This window comes from Engystomops pustulosus, chromosome 3 (genome assembly GCF_040894005.1).
Source record: "Engystomops pustulosus chromosome 3, aEngPut4.maternal, whole genome shotgun sequence".
Classification (NCBI taxonomy): domain Eukaryota; kingdom Metazoa; phylum Chordata; class Amphibia; order Anura; family Leptodactylidae; genus Engystomops; species Engystomops pustulosus.
This window is the reverse complement of record NC_092413.1, coordinates 64624336-64645882: the sequence shown is the minus strand read 5'-3', so window position 1 is coordinate 64645882 and position 21547 is coordinate 64624336. Positions and strand designations below refer to the sequence as shown.

The 21547-nt window shown below is 43.6% G+C and overlaps 1 protein-coding gene across 4 annotated transcripts in view; it reads left to right on the top strand.

The window, feature by feature from the left end:
• The first annotated feature begins 598 nt into the window (after nt 1-598).
• Nucleotides 599-21547, top strand: part of RGS17 (regulator of G protein signaling 17) — a 100614-nt gene continuing 79665 nt past the window's right edge. For 3 of the 4 annotated variants that reach the window (XM_072140976.1, XM_072140974.1, XM_072140973.1), the window contains exon 1: nt 605-741. The gene's annotated coding sequence lies outside the window, so the exon portion shown is untranslated. Of the gene's footprint in view, nt 742-21547 lie in introns of all 4 variants that reach the window. The other variant, XM_072140975.1, reaches the window with a different exon arrangement.

Here is a 21547-nt window from a genome sequence, read left to right as displayed (position 1 = left end):
AAGGGCTAGGCCCCGGTGGGGGATGTTGCATATATATATATATATATATACACACACACACACACACATCAACCAGTTTGTATACTTACATTTGTACACTGAAAAAAATAATTAATTGACCAAAGTTTGGGAAACTTTGTAAAACACACACACACATCTACCAGTTTGTATGTGTATATTTGCATTTGTACACTGAAAAAATCATTAATTGACCATAGTTTAGGAAACTTTGTAAAGACAATGGTAAAAGACTGAAATGCTTCTGGCTGTGAAGGAGTCAGTTCTTTCCATTCGTTTTCCTGCTGCTTCTTGTCTGATCGTGGCTCTTTTTTAAGAGTTGCAGGCAGGCTGGATGAATAGAGGACAAAGCCCTCCTCCATTAGTCTCCCTAACTGCAGGAGGCCAGCAATGAACCTGCGAAGCAGCGGTACTGCAGAAGTGTTTTGAATGGGAGAGGATGTGTAGAAATGGTTGTAACCTGCTAGCAAATGATGTTCTGCTGCTCCCCTGCTGCTTGGTCGCGCAGGCGCAGAACGTGACTGGTCCTCTCTCTCCCCCTCTCTCTCACTCTATCACTCCCTCAATCTTCTATGCTTCATTCTCTTTTCTCTCTTCCTCTATTTCTGCCGGCTGGGTGCTGAAGGTGGGCGGATGGCAACAATACATCTCGGCTAGAGAGCAGAGGAGCCTCTCCCGGACGGGTAACCGGCATCTGCAGCAGTCCGCATCCACAGGCAGTTGGTAAGAGCCGCTATCACCCCCTCTTCTCTATCTGCTCTATATGTCATGCCGTACTACAGTGTTGTTCTAGTAGCCCGGAGCCCTGGATCCATAGCATCCTGCATCTGACATGGATTCATTGCTATGTGTGTCTGTGTGTGCAGTCACAGCCGGATTGTGTATTTGTCTGCTGGTGCAGTAGCTGGATTTTCCTTTCCAGAATCCCACCAGCAGCAGTAGCAGCAGCAGCCAGGGATGGATGGAGAGTAGCAACTAGCAGCAGCTGCAACAGATATGGGAGGGGGATAGAGGGGTGAAGAATCCCCATCATGAGGAAACATTATCAAAACGTGAGGACTGTAGGCGGAGGAGGGGATGAAGCAGAGAATGAAGGTTGGGATTAATGAGGGAAATATATATATACAGTACACAAGTAAATGTGTGTGATCTCTCCTATATTGACTATTATTGTAACCATAGGGTGACCAATAATCTGTATATGCACCATTCTCACGGTGAATTAAGGTCATTGTCGATTTCCTGCTGTATCCTAGCGAGCTGTGGGTGGAGAGATGCACAATATTTATGTCTTCTGTAATGCATTGCAATTAAACTAAAGGAACACCCCCTGGATCTACTAGACGATGTTGGCAAATGCCTGTATGATCATTGCACATTGAGCGCACACTATGTAAATATTGATAAATGTGATTTCTGTTATATGTGTACACTGTACCCTCTCAAGCAATGTGCTTAAGACATACTGTACCTCCCTTTTATACTGTTTGATACATTGAAAGAGCGCTATCATTTCAGGAATTGTGTTTCATTTCATCAGGGGGACATTGTAAATGTTAGCCAATTAATAAATATGATTTAGTTTTCGCTGGGTGAAGGATTGTACAGAGATCAGGGTGAATTGCATTATCTATGACATTTAAACTGTATACATATACATGCATACATATAGCCAGAGGACAATACAGATTACATAGATGTTGAAGCCTCTAGATTAGAACATAAGTAGTGTATAATATAATTAGCATCTCCAAAATATCATAATACTGATTAATATGGGGAAGAAAATATATTAACCACCTTTCTTTACTAACATTTGAAAATTTGATGATTTAAGGGGTGACTTTGGTAAATCAAAGCCAACAATTAGAAGTTTGGTTCTCTGATATGTAATGAGACATCAGATCGGCAGAATGGTAAAATGGAATAGACTGATAATGTTTGCTCCAACAGATTGAAATGTGTTTAAAATTTTATTTATTTAATGAATTAATTGTGATATATAAAATATGACACTGAAAATTCTTTTCTGCCCATTAAATTAATTAGAGTGCCTCTTAAAGGAATTAAATAGAACTAGACATTTTATCATATAGGCAAAAAGTTCACAAGAGTCCAGCAGGCAGGCCGGTTTCTAGAAAGTGCTAAAGCATTGCTTAGGAAACTGTGCACATTCCTCCCCTTTGGCTTAATTGACAACTCTAGCAATTTCATGGCAGAAGAGATTTTGGTACTGCACGGCAACGCTAGAGCCATCAATCAAGACCAAGTTTTACAGAAACCATCCTAATGGGCACTTGCAATCTCATTTGCATTTGGGATAAAAGTATGTTCTCTAAAATTGACCTTGCTTTCCATCAACAAAGGTAAGTTTGCATGTCTTCTTTAGTTCGGCTGTAGTTGGTCGGCCACAAGGAACTTACTTATTATGCATATGATCTAAAAGATCTACAGGATCACAGTCTTGGATTGTTCACTCAGGTGTAGGGGGTTCCATAAGGCATGTATTGTTCAACGTCTTCATTGGTACCTACAAGATACTGCTCATTTTTTGCTAATTATATCACAGCATTTGAACTGGTAAACAGTTTATATTAATTTCTGAAATAAGTACTGAATTAGTACTGACATTTTGGAGATTAAACTGTCATTCATATGTTCTTTCTCAATCATTAAAATGATATGATTCCAGCCATTGCAGAAATTAGCTTAGTATTTTTTTTAGATGTGATTTGCCTGTGGTAGAGAAAGTTCAACTTTTGCATTACAATGGTTGAATTTTGAACCTCAGAAAATTGACTAATGCGATTTTTCCATAAAAGAAAATTTTCTGCTGTTTTAGCTCCTATCATTCAGTAATGGTCAGTGCAAGACCACAGAGTTTGGGTGGGGACTCAAGAAAGAAAAAACTTCATACTTCCTCTAGTGCTGTGAGATGCTGTGTGCTAACAATGTGCTTAGATTATCAGGGTCCAAGTTTATATACACTTTCATTTAGCTTTTCAACATTCACTAGTATCTGGCACTTAGAAAGAGTTGAGACAGCCATCGCCTCGAGAAGCCATTGGTCATCTCATCTGTAAGTGGCCAAATCCTCTCTGACCCGGTCCTGTACCGCACCAAGCCTCTGTTCTTGCAGGTCGGAGTGTTGCACAAGGAGAGACTGTCCTTTTACGTGCTACCTCGGTCCACGTCCCCTATCCTGTTGGGTCTTCCATGGCTGCAGCTCCATGCACCTGTTCTCAATTGGATGACAGGGGAGATCCTTCATTGGGGTCCAGAGTGCTGGTCCTGCTGTATGGGGGCCTCTCTGCCTGTACCTGTATTGGCCTCCTCAATGTCTACGAAGCCTTTGGAGGGTTTACCCACGTGCTACCAGGACTTCTCTGACATCTTCTCTAAAAAGTAGGCTGAGACTTTGCCACCACATCGACCCCACGATTGCCCTATTGAGTTATTGCCGGGTACTTCTCCTCTCAGAGGCCGAGTGTATCCACTCTCTGTTCCTGAGACCACTGCCATGTCGCAGTATATCCAGGAGAACTTGCAAAGAGGTTTCATACGGAAGTCCTCTTCTCCTGCGGGTGCAGGATTCTTCTTTGTTACCTAGAAGGACGGCTCCTTGAGTCCTTGTATTGATTATCGTCGACTTAATAAGATCACGGTCAAAAACCGCTACTCTCTGCCACTGATCACAGAACTGTTTGACCGCCTGCGCGGTTCCAAGTTTTTCTCTAAGTTGGCCTGAAAAGAATTTTAAGATAATAAAGAAACTGTGAGTGAAATTGACACCCCTGAGGAGGTGACACTAGCTGAAATGCGTAGGGTCGCTATCAGAGTCTATAGACTAGAATAGTCTTCATTCATACTATTGGCCTATGTTGTCAGTTGTTAATACCAGTTAGCCTATCTTATGGGCATTCTGGATATGATAAATACAACTTAAAAGGAGAGGGCAGTAAAAACTAAGTGTATGGGTCTCATTTAAGGGCCAATTGTTCTCTTGATCCTTTTACAAAGTTATTTTGGCATTTTTTTAACAATACTAATAAAAGTAATTTTTTAGCGTCTTTAATTTATTCAGTGAAAATAATTAACTTCTAGAGGGACATAATCACTGTCACGGGTGGACCCGTGCCTCTCGCTCCCTGCAGGCGCCGCGCCAGCGCGTCTTACCTCTCCCCACTCCCGAGTCCCGGCCTCGCTCCGTGTACGCGCGGCCCCGTGCCTCAGGGCGCACACGGCAGCTTTAGAAAATTAGGGCCAGCGCTATTTATATCTGCCTCTCCCATCTAACCCTGCCGGATCTTTGTGCCCCACAGCCTTAGAGAAAGCTCTGTTGCGAATTGCCAGCGTTCCAGTGTCTCCTGCGTTCCAGTGTCTCCTGCGTTCCAGTGTCTCCTGCGTTCCTGACTCCCTCCGTGTTCCCGTGTAACCTGAGTCCCTCCGTGTTCCCGTGTACCAGTGTTCCTCCGTGTTGCTGTCCTGTGTGCTGTGTTCCCGCGCCCCTCTGCTTGGACCTCCTGTTGCTGACCCCGGATTGGACTCTGATGTTGCATCTCTGCCGCCTGCCCTGACCTTGTGCTTGGACTTTGACCTCGAGTTTGACTGCTGTTTCTGTACCGCAACCTTGGCCGCCACTGCAGACAAGTCACACCTGAGGAACGACCTGGTGGTACCACTCCGTAGCTTGTCTAACCCGCCTTGCGACGGGCTCTGGTGAAAACCGGGTACCAGTCACCGTCTGCAGTGGTCCAGAGGATCCACATCCCATAGCCTGACAATCAGCTTAGGATCATCAGTGCTACAATGCTATACTGTCTCTGCCTCTTCTTCTAACAGTGCCCCTGCACAGTGTAACAGTCTGTGAAGCTACAGAACAGAGGGGCTTAGGTAACGCATTCATTAACAGTGTGCTACATTTATTAAAGTGCTTCTGCCAGTTTTTTGTTTGACTTTGCACTGAAAAGAACATGCAAACTGCTTGCACATGTATTTATAAAGTGTCTGCGCTATTTTTGCGCCGCAGCTGCACCGTGTCTGACAAGACAGAAAAAATGTACACCTAAAGGAGCGTGTTATTGCTTAGTCGGAGTTTGTGCCACATTTATTACTGATGTGTGGCACAATTGTATTTGCACCACAATTCTGCAGCATAAACAAAGTGCACCAAAACCAAAAAATAGTGCACACTTCCAGAGCAGTGCCGGGGGCACCAGATTAATGAAGAACCTGTTTTGATGAATCTGCCGCTCTCTGCTACCCAAACTGGAGCATGTTGGTGTAAGTACATTGCTCTCTAGGAATAAATAATTTTTGTCTTTTCTCATTGCCTTTTAGTACTTCTATTAAAAAAAACTACGTTTTACTATAAAGCTTACATCGGCATAATGTGAGCAACTTATATTACCTATTCACTAGCTTTGTGCAAAACAACACAAAATAAAGCTCAATGGGAAGTAAAGGTATAACATAAACATTTCTTTAAATAGAATACCCATGAAGAAGAATAGCTGTATGCAGCAATGTATATGTAGTGCTATGTTGGTGAACTACTTATAATTAAAGAGAAGCACAAAATATGGGTGTATGTAACTCTTGTGACAGGAGTCGAACTGTGAAAACTAACAGAACTGAGAAATGTTTGATTAGCGGTTCTTATTATTCATAAGGTTTTTGAATATGGAACTTGTTAGGTAAAAATGAATATATCATTGTACCAACAGAGGCATTTAAACCAAAACTGCAACATACATAAATACATCGAGTATACATGTATGGATGAGTCAAGTACTCCCAATTGAACTATAAGCCAAAAATCAGAGAAGATAGGGGAAATGTAAGTGTATGTGTGTATGTATGTCCACTAAAGGAATCTGCACTGTCAGGTTTACAGTCACCAAATTTTGCCTAGCCACTGTCTGGGTTTTTGAGCCAAAATTTTCACCCCGTGCTTTCCAATATCCACTTATTGACAACCATATACAGGAGCCATTTGCTGCTGTGGCAGTTGGAGGCTGAGCCGTGATTGGTTGTTGTTCTATCACAGGTCCTTAACCCCTTCCTGACCGGACCTCAGTGGATGGAGAGGGTTTGCGGGCCGAGCCTTCTCCATAACCGTTAAGTCTTTGCTTCATATTGCAGCAAAGGCTTACCGGTAACACCCGCGATCGGTGCTAGCATGGGCGCCGCCATCTTGCCGCGGATTGTCGCTCACCGTGACATCATCGCGGAGCGGCGATCCATCGCCAGGACAGCCTCGGGTCTTCTGAAGACCTGAGGCTGTCTTGTTTTAACTCATTCATTACAATGTGCTGTTAGCACATTGTAATAAATGAGGAGGAAAATCCCTATATACTGCCATACTGTAGTATGTCATTATATGATTGGATCGATCAGACAACCTAGGGTTAAAGTACCCTAGGGAGTCTGAAAAATAGTAAAAGTAAAAATAAAAAAAGTAAAAAAAAAATTATACTAAAAAAACCTAAAAATTGAAATCGCCGCGTCCGAAAATGCCCGATCTATCAAAATATAATAACGTTTTTTCACTACGTTTTACCCTGTACAAGCGGTCCCCTACTTAAGAATACTCGACTTACATACGACCCCTAGTTATAAACGGACCTCTGGATATTGGTAATATATTGTACTTTAGTCCTAGGCTACAATAATCAGCTATAACAGTTATCACAGGTGTCTGTAATGAAGCTTTAGTGTTAATATTGATTCTTATGGCAACCCAACATTTTTAAAAGACCAAAAAAGTTCTAGTTGGAATTACAATGATAAAATATACAGTTCCGACTTACATACAAATTCAACTTAGGAACAAACCTAAAGACCCCATTTTGTATGTAACCCGGGGACTGCCTGTAATGGAAAATAGTGCCCAAAGTTGCTAATATAAAAAAAATATTTAAAAAATCAATAAAAAGTGATCAAAAGGTCGCCCAGTGCTAAAAATTATAATAATGAAAACACCATCAAAAGACTCAAAAAATGACACCACCGACAGCTCCGTAAAACAAAGTATGAAAAAGGTATTGGCTCCAGAAGATGGCAAAATTAAAAAAAAAAAAAAAAAGTTTGTACAGGAGGTTTTAATTTTTGTAAATGTATGAAAACATTATAAAACTGATACAAATTTGGTATGCCCATGATTCCACCGACCGAAAGAATAAAGTAGACATGTCATTTGTGGCGCACAGTGAAATCTGTAAAATCCAATACCACAAGAAAACGTTGCAAATGCGTTTTTCACCATTTTCACACCATTTGGAATTTTTTTCCCGCTTCCCAGTACAAAGCATGGAATATTAAATACAGTCATTATGAAGTGCAATTTGTTACACAAAAAATAAGCCATCACAGAGCCCTTTATGTGGAAAAATAAAAAAGTTATAGATTTTTGAAGGTGGGGAGTGAAAAATGGAAGTGACAAAACTAAAAAGGGCCAGGTCATTAAAGTGTTAATATGAGGTTTGAGCTTTGATATAGGCAATGAGTATAATACAGCTTATGTGTGAGGTAAGATGTGAAGTAATATGTGAGGTAATATAAGGTATTATGATAACCACCACATACAGGAGCCACCGTCTGCTGCTGCTGCGGCAAATGGAAGCTCAGCCATAATTGGTTGCTGTTTTGTCAAAGGTCATTAATATGAGCTCTGAGCTCTGATAGCTTAAGCTGTATTATTGCATTGCCTATAGTAAGCTGTGTTCACACATTGCGTTTTGTTTGCGTTAACACATGCATTTCAAACGCATCACAACAGCTATGAAGAGGAGATTTGCCTAATTACATTGTTGTCAACATTGCATTTACAAAACACAAGTGTTAACAAAGTTTTAACACATGTTATTAAAATGTTAACATATGTGTTAATATTGCATAAATTCAATGTTGATAGCAATGTAATTAGGCAAATCTCCTCTTCTCAACTATTGTGACGTGTTTCAAAATGCATGTGTCAACACAAACAAAATGCACATACAGGAGCCATTGTCTGCAGTGGCAATAAGCAATCAATCACAGCTCAGCTTCTATTTGGCCACAGGTCATTAATATGAGCTCTGAACTTTGATTGGTTACTATAGTCAATTAGTATAATACAGCTTATGTGTGAAGTAGAGTGAGTGACAGAGAGACAGGATGGGAGGTTGAGTGACAGGCAGGGAGAGTGAGTGACAGAGAGACAGGTGGGGAGAGTGAGACATGCAGGGAGAGTAAGTGACTGACGGAGAGACAGCCAGTGGGTGTGAGTGACGGAGAGACAGCCAAAGAGTGTGAGTGCGAGACAGATGGGGAGGATGAGTGGCAGAGAGACACACGGGAAGAGTAAGTGAGTGACAGAGAGACAGCCAGTGAGTGTGAGTGAGAGACAGATAGGGAGAGTAACTGACAGACAAAGAGACAGATAGGGAGAGTGTGTGAGTGACAGAGAGACAGCCAGTGAGTGTGAGACAGGCGGGGAGAGTAAGTGACAGAAAGACAGGCAGGGAGAGTGAGTGACAGACAGGGAGAGATAGATGCATAGATAGTAGAGATGAGCGAACATACTCGTCCGAGCTTGATGCTCGATCGAGCATTAGCGTACTCGTAACTGCTCGTTGCTCGGACGAGTATTTCGCCCGCTCGAGAAAATGGCAGCTCCCGCCGTTTTGCTTTTTGGCGGCCAGAAACAGAGCCAATCACAAGCCAGGAGACTCTGCACTCCACCCAGCATGACGTGGTACCCTTACACGTCGATAGCAGTGGTTGGCTGGCCAGATCAGGTGACCCTGGGATAGACTAGCCGCTGCCCACGCTGCTCGGATCATTCTCTGTCTGGATGCCGCTAGGGAGAGAGCTGCTGCTGGTCAGGGAAAGCGTTAGGGTGTTCTACTAGCTTACTGTTAGGCAGGAGTGATTCTACAACAACCCAACAGCCCTTCTTAGGGCTACAATAACGTTATACTTTTTTTTTTTATTTGCTTGTGGCTGGGCTTGCTGGCACTAGTAGTGCAGCTAGTACCATATTGTGAGGAATTTGCAGGGGGACTTGCTACCGTTGTGTTTAGCTCTTAGTGACACACATATCCACCTCAAACACCAAAGTGGGAAAATTTATTAGGGGTTTGATTTCAATTAGGCACAGTCTGCCAGTTTCTTTTTATTTTACGTTTATTTTTTTAATAACTCAGTGTCATCTCATCTTGCATAGTAGTGTGCTTTAATACTTGGCTAGAAAATAGCCATAGGAGAATCCAAACGGCTTACTTACGCCTACAGTAGCGTTATATATATTTGATTTCTGGTTGATCTGCTGGTGGCTGTAGTTGCTGCAGTGCATCTACTAGCAAATTGTGAGCAATTTGGAGTGAGACTTGCGACCACTGTGTTTTGCGCTTAGTGCCGCACATATCCATCGCAAAGACCGAAGTGGGAAAATTTATTAGGGCCCGGGGTTGGATTTCAATTAGGCACAGTCTGCCATTTCCTTTTTTATTTTACGTTTATTTTTTTCATAACTCAGCGTCATCTCATCTGGCATAGTAGTGTGCTTTAATACTTGGCTAGAAAATAGCCATAGGAGAATCCAAACGGCTTACTTACGCCTACAGTAGCGTTATATATATTTGATTTCTGGTTGATCTGCTGGTGGCTGTAGTTGCTGCAGTGCATCTACTAGCAAATTGTGAGCAATTTGGAGTGAGACTTGCGACCACTGTGTTTTGCGCTTAGTGACGCACATATCCATCGCAAAGACCGAAGTGGGAAAATTTATTAGGGCCGGGGTTGGATTTCAATTAGGCACAGTCTGCCATTTCCTTTTTTATTTTACGTTTATTTTTTTCATAACTCAGCGTCATCTCATCTGGCATAGTAGTGTGCTTTAATACTTGGCTAGAAAATAGCCATAGGAGAATCCAAACGGCTTACTTACGCCTACAGTAGCGTTATATATATTTGATTTCTGGTTAATCTGCTGGTGGCTGTAGTTGCTGCAGTGCATCTACTAGCAAATTGTGAGCAATTTGGAGTGAGACTTGCGACCACTGTGTTTTGCGCTTAGTGCCGCACATATCCATCGCAAAGACCGAAGTGGGAAAATTTATTAGGGCCCGGGGTTGGCTTTCAATTAGGCACAGTCTGCCATTTCCTTTTTTATTTTACGTTTATTTTTTTCATAACTCAGCATCATCTCATCTGGCATAGTAGTGTGCTTTAATACTTGGCTAGAAAATAGCCATAGGAGAATCCAAACAGCTTACTTACGCCTACAGTAGCGTTATATATATTTGATTTCTGGTTGATCTGCTGGTGGCTGTAGTTGCTGCAGTGCATCTACTAGCAAATTGTGAGCAATTTGGAGTGAGACTTGCGACCACTGTGTTTTGCGCTTAGTGCCGCACATATCCATCGCAAAGACCGAAGTGGGAAAATTTATTAGGGCCCGGGGTTGGATTTCAATTAGGCACAGTCTGCCATTTCCTTTTTTATTTTACATTTATTTTTTTCATAACTCAGCGTCATCTCATCTTGCATAGTAGTGTGCTTTAATACTTGGCTAGAAAATAGCCATAGGAGAATCCAAACGGCTTACTTACGCCTACAGTAGCGTTATATATATTTGATTTCTGGTTGATCTGCTGGTGGCTGTAGTTGCTGCAGTGCATCTACTAGCAAATTGTGAGCAATTTGGAGTGAGACTTGCGACCGCTGTGTTTTGCGCTTAGTGACGCACATATCCATCGCAAAGACCGAAGTGGGAAAATTTATTAGGGTCTGGGGTTGGATTTCAATTAGGCACAGTCTGCCATTTCCTTTTTTATTTTACGTTTATTTTTTTCATAACTCAGCGTCATCTCATCTGGCATAGTAGTGTGCTTTAATACTTGGATAGAAAATAGCCATAGCAATAGGATAGCATCGTTTGGTTTTAAAAACTAAAAAACACAAAAAAAAAAAAAAAAACACAAAAAAAAAGTAAAAAAAAAAAAGTAAAGTTATAACTCTCATTTTCAAAATGTTTAACCCGAGGGCTAGGGGTAGAGGACGAGGGCGGGGACGTGGGCGTCCAACTACTGCAGGGGTCAGAGGCCGTGGTCCTGGGCGGGGTGAGACACCATTTGCTTATGAGGGAGCAGGGGAACGCCGCAGAGCTACACTCCCTAGGTTCATGTCTGAAGTTACTGGGACTCGTGGTAGAGCACTGTTGAGGCCAGAACAGTGCGAACAGGTGATGTCGTGGATTGCCGACAATGCTTCGAGCAATTTGTCCACCAGTCAGTCTTCCACGCAGTCCACCCATGTCACCGAAATCGGCACTCCTCCAGCTCCTGCACCTCAGCCTCCTCCCCCCCAGTCTGCCCCCTCCCAGCAAAATTTGCCATTTGAACCGGCATACTCTGAGGAACTGTTTTCTGGACCCTTCCCACCGTCACAAACCACTTGTCCGGTTCCTGATGAGCAATTTTCCGATGCCCAGGTTTTCCACCAGTCGCAGTCTGTGGGTGATGATGACCTTGTTGACGTACTGGAAGAAGTGTGTAAAGAGGTGTCCGACGATGAGGAGACACGGTTGTCAGACAGTGGGGAAGTTGTTGTCAGGGCAGGAAGTCCGAGGGGGGAGCAGACTGAGGGATCGGAGGATGATGAGGTGACAGACCCAAGCTGGGTTGAGAGGCCGGGTGAACACAGTGCTTCTGAGACGGAGGAGAGTCCTCGACCAGAACAGGTTGGAAGAGGCAGTGGTGGGGCCAGACGGAGAGGCAGGGCCAGAGCTGGTGCATCAGCACCAAATGTGTCAACTAGTGAAGCTCCCGTGGCGAGGGCTCCTGCGGCGAGGGCTAGATTTTCAGAAGTCTGGAGGTTCTTTAAGGAAACACCGGATGACCGAGGGACTGTGGTGTGCCACATTTGCCAAACCAGGATCAGCAGGGGTTGCACCACTAATAGCTTAACTACCAGCAGTATGCGCAGGCATATGAATGCTAAACACCCCACTCAGTGGCAACAAGCGCGTTCACCTCCGGCCGTGCACACCACTGCTCCTTCCCCTGTGTCAGCTGATAGTCAGCCCCCTGCCCAGGACCCTGCCACAAAAACCCCATCGTCGCCTCCACGATCCTCCACAGCATCCACCAGCGTTCAGCTCTCCATACCCCAGACGCTGGAGTGGAAACGCAAATATAGTGCAACCCACCCGCACGCCCAAGCCCTTATGTGCACATCTCCAGATTGCTAAGCCTGGAGATGCTGCCCTATAGGCTAGTAGAGACCGAGGCCTTTCGCAGCCTCATGGCGGCGGCCGCCCCTCGGTATTCGGTCCCCAGCCACCACTACTTTTCCCGATGTGCCGTCCCAGCCCTGCACCAGCACGTGTCAGACAACATAATCCGTGCCCTGACCAACGCCGTTTCTGACAACGTCCACCTGACCACGGACACGTGGACGAGTGTTCCCGGGCAGGGCCACTATATATCGCTGACGGCACATTGGGTTAACTTGGTGGAGGCTGGGACCGAGTCTGACCCTGCGGCTGGTCATATACTGCCGACGCCGAGGATTGCGGGGCCTACCTCGGTCCAGGTGTTTCAGGCCTACTATGCCTCCTCCTCCTCCCACCCCTCCTCCACCTCCTCCTCCGAACGACCATCCGTGGGCATGGCGCCATCAGTCGGTAGCTCTAGACACAGCAGCAGTGCCGTCGCTAAGCGACAGCAGGCGGTGCTCAAACTGCTGAGCCTAGGCAATAAAAGGCACACCGCCCAAGAACTATTACAGGGCATCACGGCGCAGACTGATCTGTGGCTGGCACCGCTGAACCTGAAGCCAGGCATGGTTGTGTGTGATAACGGCCGTAACCTGGTGGCGGCTCTGCAACTCGGCAGACTGACACATGTGCCATGCCTGGCCCATGTGTTAAATCTGATAGTTCAGCGTTTCCTCAAGACATACCCCAATCTGTCTGATTTGCTCACGAAGGTGCGCCGCATCTGTGCGCATTTCAGGAAGTCCAGCACAGATGCTGCCACTCTCAGGGCAGCGCAGCGCCGCCTCCAACTGCCCGCTCACCGACTGTTGTGCGACGTGCCCACGAGCTGGAATTCAACACTGACCATGTTATCCAGAGTATACCAGCAGCGCCGAGCGATTGTAGACTGCCAGATGTCAACTTCCACCAGAACTGGTAGTCAGGTCAGTCAGCTTCCTCAAGTCTACAATGAGGAGTGGACGTGGATGTCTGATATCTGTCAGGTGCTGAGTAACTTTGAGGAGTCAACACAGATGGTCAGTGGTGATGCCGCCATCATCAGCCTCACCATCCCGCTGCTTGGCCTGTTGAAAAACTCTCTGGTCAGCATGAAGTCGGAAGCTTTGCGCTCCTCACAAGAGACGGGGGAAGAAGATTCCCTTGTTGATAGCCAAAGCACCCTTAGGTCTGTTTCTCAGCGCATATCGGAGGAGGTGGAGGTGGAGGAGGAAGAGGAGGAGAATGTTGGCGAGACACAAGAGGGGACCATTGTTGAGTCCTTCACTGTTGAGCGTGTATGGGCAGAAGAAGAGGAGTTGGAGGAGTTGGAGGAGGAGGAAATGGACAGTCAGGCCAGTGAGGGGAGTGAATTCTTACGCGTTGGTACTCTGGCGCATATGGCAGATTTCATGCTAGGCTGCCTATCCCGTGACCCTCGCGTTCAAAGAATTTATTCCAGCACCGATTACTGGGTGTTCACTCTCCTGGACCCACGGTACAAGCTAAATCTTTCCACTCTCATCCCTGGAGAGGAAAGGAGTGTGAGAATGCATGAATACCAGCAGGCCCTGGTGCACAAGCTGAAACAGTATTTCCCTTCTGACAGCGCTAGCGGCAGAGTGCGTAGTTCTGCGGGACAAGTAGCGAGGGAGAGTAGGCGAGCAGGCAGCTTGTCCAGCACTGGCAAGGGTACGCTTTACAAGGCTTTTGCCAGCTTTATGTCACCCCAGCAAGACACTGTCACCTGTCCCCAGTCTCGGCAGAGTAGGGCTGATCTTTACAGAAAGATGGTGAGGGAGTACGTAGCTGACCATACCATCGTCCTAAATGATCACACAGCTCCCTACAACTACTGAGTTTCAAAGCTGGACATGTGGCACGAACTGGCGCTGTACGCCTTGGAGGTTCTTGCCTGCCCTGCCGCTAGCGTCTTGTCCGAGCAGGTTTTCAGTGCAGCTGATGGCATCATCACCGATAAGCGTACACGCCTGTCGACTGACAGCGCTGACAGGCTGACGCTTATCAAGATGAATAAAGCCTGGATTTCTCCTAATTTCCAATCTCCACCAGGTGAAGGAAGCTCAACCTGAATAATTTATCCACTCCTCCTCCTCCTCATTTTTCTCCTTCTCCTCCTCTTTGTACAGTAAAGCAGAGGAAACTGGCTATTTTTTGACAGGGCCCACTGGCTCTAGCTATAGTACTTTATGCATTTAATTTTTATGGAGGGCCACCGACCCGGTCCTCTGGTTTGAAAACTTTTTTGGACTGCCACATACAGGCACTCAATCTCTTCCATTTTTATGGAGGGCCACCTACCTGCTCCTCTGGTTTGAAAACTTTTTTGGACTGCCACATACAGGCACTCAATCTATTCCATTTTTATGGAGGGCCACCTACCTGCTCCTCTGGTTTGAAAACTTTTTTGGACTGCCACATACAGGCACTATCCAAATTGAATTGTCTCCATAGCAGCCTCCACACGTTGTCTCCATTGCTACCTCCAAAAGTCGTCCATATAGCTGCCTCCATACATCGTCCCTTTATCAAACGAGGTGTGTCAGGCCGAAATTTGGGTTGTTTTCATGGATTCCACATCAAAGTTGTTAACTTTGTCGCCACCCTGCTGTGTAAGCCACAAAATATACTGGAAAACTTTTACCATTTACGGATATTATTTCAGCGCTTCTTGCGCATCTGTTTACATTCCCCTCACCCGCCATATCCTAAACTTATAAGAACGCTACTACACTTGATCTTATACAAAAGGTTCTTAGAAGTGCTGTTTGGGGAGTAGCCTAGAGACAGGGGCTTGGATTGGCGAAAGCTCGCCTGGCAGCGGAGCGCCAGCTCCATGCCAAGATCCAACTAACATAGTTTTAACTGCAGCACCTTTAATCTACTACTAGTTCACTGCCTCCATACATGGTCCCCTTATCAAACGAGCTGTGTCAGGCAGAATTTTGGATTGTTTTCATGGCTTCCATGTTAACTTTGTCGCCACCCTGCTGTGTAATCCACAAAATATACTGGCAAACTTTTATCATGTACCGATATTATTTGAGCGCTTCTTGCTCACCTCCTTTGGTTCCTCTCTGCCACCCATTGGTTTGAAGCCTGAGTCCATTTAGGGTATGTCGCCATGCCACTCTCTAGCCTGCCGCTGCTGCCGCTGCCGCTGCCTCTGCATGCCGTCCCCTATAGTGTCTGGGTCAATTATTGCATGTTTTAGATGCTATCTAGCCTCATTCTGTCACTCTGTCATGGTCATGCTGTTGCCCATACTTTTGGCATAATGGTGCGATTAAGCAGCCTCAGAGGCATCCATGCATGCTGCCCCTGCTGTTTCCTGTCCATTTCCGTGGTGTTTTCATCCTTTTCTGAGGTTCCCAGGTGTTTGGCCAAGCTTCCCTGTGCAGAGCCTTGGTCCCCTTGAAAAATGCTCGAGTCTCCCATTGACTTCAATGGTGCTCGTTACTCGAAACGAGCACTCGAGCATCGGGAAAAGTTCGTCTCGAATAACGAGTACCCGAGCATTTTAGTGCTCGCTCATCTCTAATAGATAGATAAATATTATTTTTTATTAACCAATTCTATTTTGATATAACTAAGTGCAGTTATTTACTATCCCGGGCAATGCGAGGATCTACAGCTAGTACATCATAAAATTCATATCAAATGAAGGAAAAATTAAGTACACATGGAACATAGACCATAAAAAATAGCAGGCATTGGGGAAGAGGGATCTGGGCACTGGCTTGATAAATCGATATAAACTCAATCCATATGAAAGTAAAAAAAGTCTTTATTCCATGCTGCATCAAAATTTTATTTTTATATGGATTGAACTTATATCTACTTATCAAGCCAGTGCCGGAATCCCTCTTCCGCAATCTCTGCAGTTTACCTCAGCTGAAACCGGAGCAGCTCGTCAATCCATAAGCACAGTCATCACATACTGAATGAATTCAACTTATACAAGGTGAGCTGGATATATTGCCACATTTTTAGATCAATGGCAATATAAAAATAGCACATCTAGGTGGGGTCCCGCATGCAGCCATATGCAAAAGTACATACATAAAAATTGTAATACTACCACGTCCCTCATATAAATCCCATAAGTATTAAAGTCAACATGAGTCATTACACAGCTAAGGAAACATAAGCAAGAAGTAAACTATCCTAAACACAAGTAAGAAGTTATAAAGCTTACATCCAATGCTAAAATCAATAGGGGGGTGGAAGCCAAGATCCCAAAAACCAGAGTGCGGCCTGATGCACATTTTGGAAGAAACTCCTTTGTCAGGGGTAAAGAACTAATAAATATTTACTATTTTTATCCTTTTATTTTTATCTATAATGGTGCATTTCGCCTATCTACTTATGCATTTTGTTTTGCATAAAGGAATTTTCACAATTCATAAATTAACGGCATATTGGCTGACATTTACTAATGTAACTCCCTGCCCCCAAAACACACACACACCAAATATTAACTTAAAATATGGTGTTCATGTTCACCATTTTGTAAATTGTTACATTTCATTGTTATTTCACTTAAAACAGAAAGGTAGTAGTAATCTATTATATGACATATAAATATATTTTAAAAAACCTAACCCTCAAAGATACTGAGAATATTGCAGGCCTGACTTACTGTTTTTCCTGGTAAACTAGAACTTTTGCTGTGCAAAATGCTGCAGTTCAGCCCCATTTGTCAAGGGTTGTCCAGAAGTATACAAAAAATAATTTCAGCCTTTCCTGACCATTGATGCAGTGCATCTGGTGCGTGGTAATGCAACTAAGCTCCCTTAATTTTTATATAGCTGAGCTACAATATGGGAACAAACCACAGTGTGCTGTGGCACTGTTATTTGAAGAAAGCAGCCATATTCTTAAACCCCCAGACACAACACTTAAAAGCATACTAGTTTCAGTGGACTACCCAGCTGAGTAGCAGTGCACACCATAATGCTAGAGCGTAGAATTTACTAAATTAGTTCAATGACCCTTTATTCTCAGGATCTTTAGTTGTGCCAGCAGATGGATCTACAGTGATCATCTAGTGAATATATACCCCTGCTGGCTTGCTTTTTAAAAGTTTTAGGCTGCATTCACCTGACCGAAGGGGGGCGTATATATTTATATATATATTGTCCCCCATAGGCCGGCAATGGGCGTATGCAGTGATACAGTGCAGCACATGTGCGGCACCATACATTTCCGTACACAGGGAATAGAAAGGACATGTCCTATCTTTCCCCGTGTTACGGTGCCATGTGCCGTGCATTTCTATGGCGAGGGGAGGGTGTTACCTCCTGCTGTATACCCTATCCCAGTGATCGGAGAGTTAAGATCGTGGGTGTTTAACCCGTTAAATACCGTGTTCAGCACAACCACAGAATTTAACATCCCTGCCAGGGGATCATCAGGACCCCAGAGCTGTCCGCAGGCAAAGCCTGTAAGATCCCATATGTGACAGGATCTTAAAGGTACAGTGTCAGCCTATGCATGACTGTCTTAGCTAATACCCTGCAATATATCAGTATTGCAGGGTATTATCATCAACAAGCAATCGGATGATTGCTTGTTCATGTCCCATGGTGGAGCTAATAAAAAAGTAAGAAAAAAATGTTCTTGAATTAAAATAAATGAATCAAAATGCCCATAAGCCCCATTAACATATAAAGAGACATATAACACACAAATAAAAGTCTACAGCCTCACTGCATCCGTAACGACCTGTAGAATTAAAAAAAATCATTATTGAAAAAAAAACCTAAAATTTTATAGCCTACAAAAGGGCACCACTGAGAAAACTAAAATCCTGGCACCTGCATGGCGCTCCGTCCCTTCTGTAGCTCGCTGTGGGCCTATAAAACATGTAACAGCCACATGTGGGATATCTCTGTACTTTGGAGAGTACAAATATAAAGATGGGTTTTCTCTTTTTATCTTTTGGAAATGTGTAAATTTTAGGTCTAAATGATTTGCTGACAAAATCAGACCATTTTAAATTTCACCTATATTTTGATTTAATTACTATGAAGATCTCAAGGGGTTAACGATCTTCCTAAAAGCTGTTTGTGATAGTTTGAAGGGTGCAGATTTGAAAATGGGTTGATATATAAGGGGTTTCTAATATTATATATTTAAAATTTCTATGACCCCTTCAAGACATAGCCATTATGTAGCTTAAGTCTCAGCCCCATTTTTTGTATTCAGACATGCATCGCTTTATATGGTTATAAATTGTGAACACTGTTACTTATCAAAGCGATTCTGAAATTTTTTTGTCACATGTTGTACTTCATGTTAATGGTAAATTCTGGCTAGTAAGTTTTGCACTTATTTAAAAAAATAAAAACTGATTTTCAAAATTTTCTAAATTTGAAATCATCAGCTAAATTAGTTGCTGTATAACATTTCACATATGTCTGTTTTCATAATTTTTGAAATGTCTCGATAATTTATTTTGATGTCACGTGGAACATCAGATGAACCTCGGTTTTCCATATTTTCAGAATTGACTATTTTGGGGATAATCACTGTTTTTACTGAAATTTTAAACATATAACATTAGAAAACCCCTATATATCAACCTATTTTCAAATCTTCACCCCTCAAACTACCAGAAACTGCTTTTAGGAAGATTGTTAACCCCTTGATATTTCATAGTAATGAATTCAAAATGGAGGTGAAATTTAGAATGGTCCAATTTTGTCGGTATTATGTTCATTTAGACCTCAAATTTACACATTTCCAAAAGATAAAAAGAAAAAAAACATTTTGAAATTTGTTATTCAATTTCTTCCAAGTACTGAGACACCCCACATGTTGCTGTTTCTTGTTTTATTGGCGCACAGCGAGGCACTGAAGGCAAAGATTTCCATGCAACTGCCAGGATTTTAGTTTCCTCATTGTCACCCTTTAGTAGGCTATACAATTTTAGTTTTTCCATTAGTGGGGCCGTGTGATGGCATTTTTTTTACGGGATGAGATGCATTTGTGGAAAGTGGAAAAGCACCCCTAAGGATCATCAATTGGAGCATGAAGGGTCAGGTTTTAGAAATAAAAATGAAAACAAAAAACAACAGAACAATGATAGATTAGCATTTTCGTTTGGATTTAGTCCACACGAGAATGCATTCACAAAATATGGAATTAGACTTACCGGTAATTCGGTTTCCACTAGTGACCATGACGGCCCCCACCTGGAGGATGCTCCTATATCCTGTAGGGACAGGAAGTGCAAGAGATTAAAAGCTCCTCCCTAGCACCCAACACCAGTGTCTACCAAAGTAGTAGTAGTAGTAAGTGCAAAAAAATTTACATAGAACCATCTCCAAGAAGGAAAGAAGGGAGGGAAATAATGGGGGGCCGTCATGGTCACTAGTGGAAACCGAATTACCTGTAAGTCTAATTCCATATTTCCACCACGTTCCATGACGGCCCCCACCTGGAGACTTACCAGATTACCCCATTATTTGGGAGGGACCACTGCCTGCAGGATTTTCCTGCCAAAAGCCAGGTCTTCCTGGGAGGCAATATCCAAGTGGTAGTGCTTTGCAAAGATCAAGGAATTTGACCACGTTGCTGCCCGGCATATCTGATCCAGAGATGCACCCCTTTTCTCGGCCCACGAGGTTGCCATGGCCCTAGTGGAATGGGCTTTAATGTCCCCCGGAAGGGAGGTGTTTGCGGTTTTGTAGCAGAGAGAGATGGTGGATTTTATCCATCTGGCTAAGGTCGCTTTTGAGGCTTTCAACCCTCTATTCTTTCCCCCAAAGTTGACTAATAAATTTGAATCTTTACACCACTCTTTTGTTGCTTCTAAGTAAAAGAGAACACATCTCCTAACATCTAAAGTCTGCCACTTTCTTTCACGTTCAGATTTAGGATTTGAACAAAAGGAGGGAAGAATAATTTCCTGTCTACGGTGGAAATCAGATACAACTTTGGGGAGGAAGAGAGGATCTAGTTTAAGAACTATCTTGTCGTCTAAAATTCTTAGAAAGGGTTCCCTGCGCGAAAGGGCATGGATTTCGCCCAATCTGCGTGCTGTGATAATAGCAATTAAGCAATTAGGAAGACCGTTTTAAACGTGAGAATTTTCATATTTACAGAGTCAAGAGGCTCAAAGGGAGGCTCTGTGAGGACATTTAGGACTAGGGAGAGATCCCAAGAAGGGACTGGGTTATGTATGTGAGGTTTAATATGAGAACAGCCCTTAATGAATCTTTTAATCCATCTGTGATCTGCTAAGGGAGAATCAAAATATATGCTTGAGGCCGAAATTTGGACTTTAAGAGTACTCGGTTTAAGGCCAAGAGAAAACCCTGCTTGTAAGAACTCTAAAATTTGACCTAAGTTTGGATTTTCCAGAGAAGGGGGGTAGTCCCCACACCAAGTACAGAATTTTTTCCAGATCTTAGAATAAATAGCATTAGTCACTGGTTTCCTGCTTACTTGAATAGTGCTGATAGAAAGATAGAAAGTGCTTCGGTAGAAAGGCCTTTGGTCATTAAGTATGCTCTCTCAGGATCCAAGCCGTGAGATTTAGATGTCGTACGTCCTGATGGTACAGTGGACCCTGTAGAAGAAGATCCTGACGGTAAGGTAGATGAACAGGATTATCTATAGCTAATTCCTGGATGACCGGGAGCCAACTTCTTTTTGGCCAGTATGGAGCAATAAAAATCATTAATACCTGCTCTGTCCTCAATCTCTGTAAGACCCTGGAGATCAGGGGTATGGGAGGAAAAGCATAGACTAACCCTGTCCCCCATGAGTGGCTGAAGGCGTCTAGTCCTGAAGGAGAGCCCCTAGGGTCTAAGGAGAAGAATTTAGGAGACTTATTATTTAAGTGGGTTGCAAAGAGGTCTAAGGTTGGAGTCCCCCGGATATAACAGATTTCCCTGAAGGTTTCTGGGTTTAGTGACCATTCATTCGGATCTAATGTAACCGGGCTTAAGAAGTCTGCTTCTATATTTTCCGTACCTTTGAGATGGATAGCTGAGAGGGAAAGAAGATATGTTTCCGCCCATCCAAATATCTGATGCGATAAAACTGTCAAAGTTTTTGATTTTGTGCCCCCTTGTCTGTGCAGATTAGCTACTGTAGTCGTGTTGTCAGAAAGGATTCTTACGTGTTGATTTTTCCGGAAACCCCTTTTTTCTGTCTGCAGCCTTTTCTAGAATGGAGTCTAATTCGCTGCCAAAGAAAAAATCGCCCTGGAAGGGTATACCACAAAGCATAGACTTAGATTTTACATCACCTCCC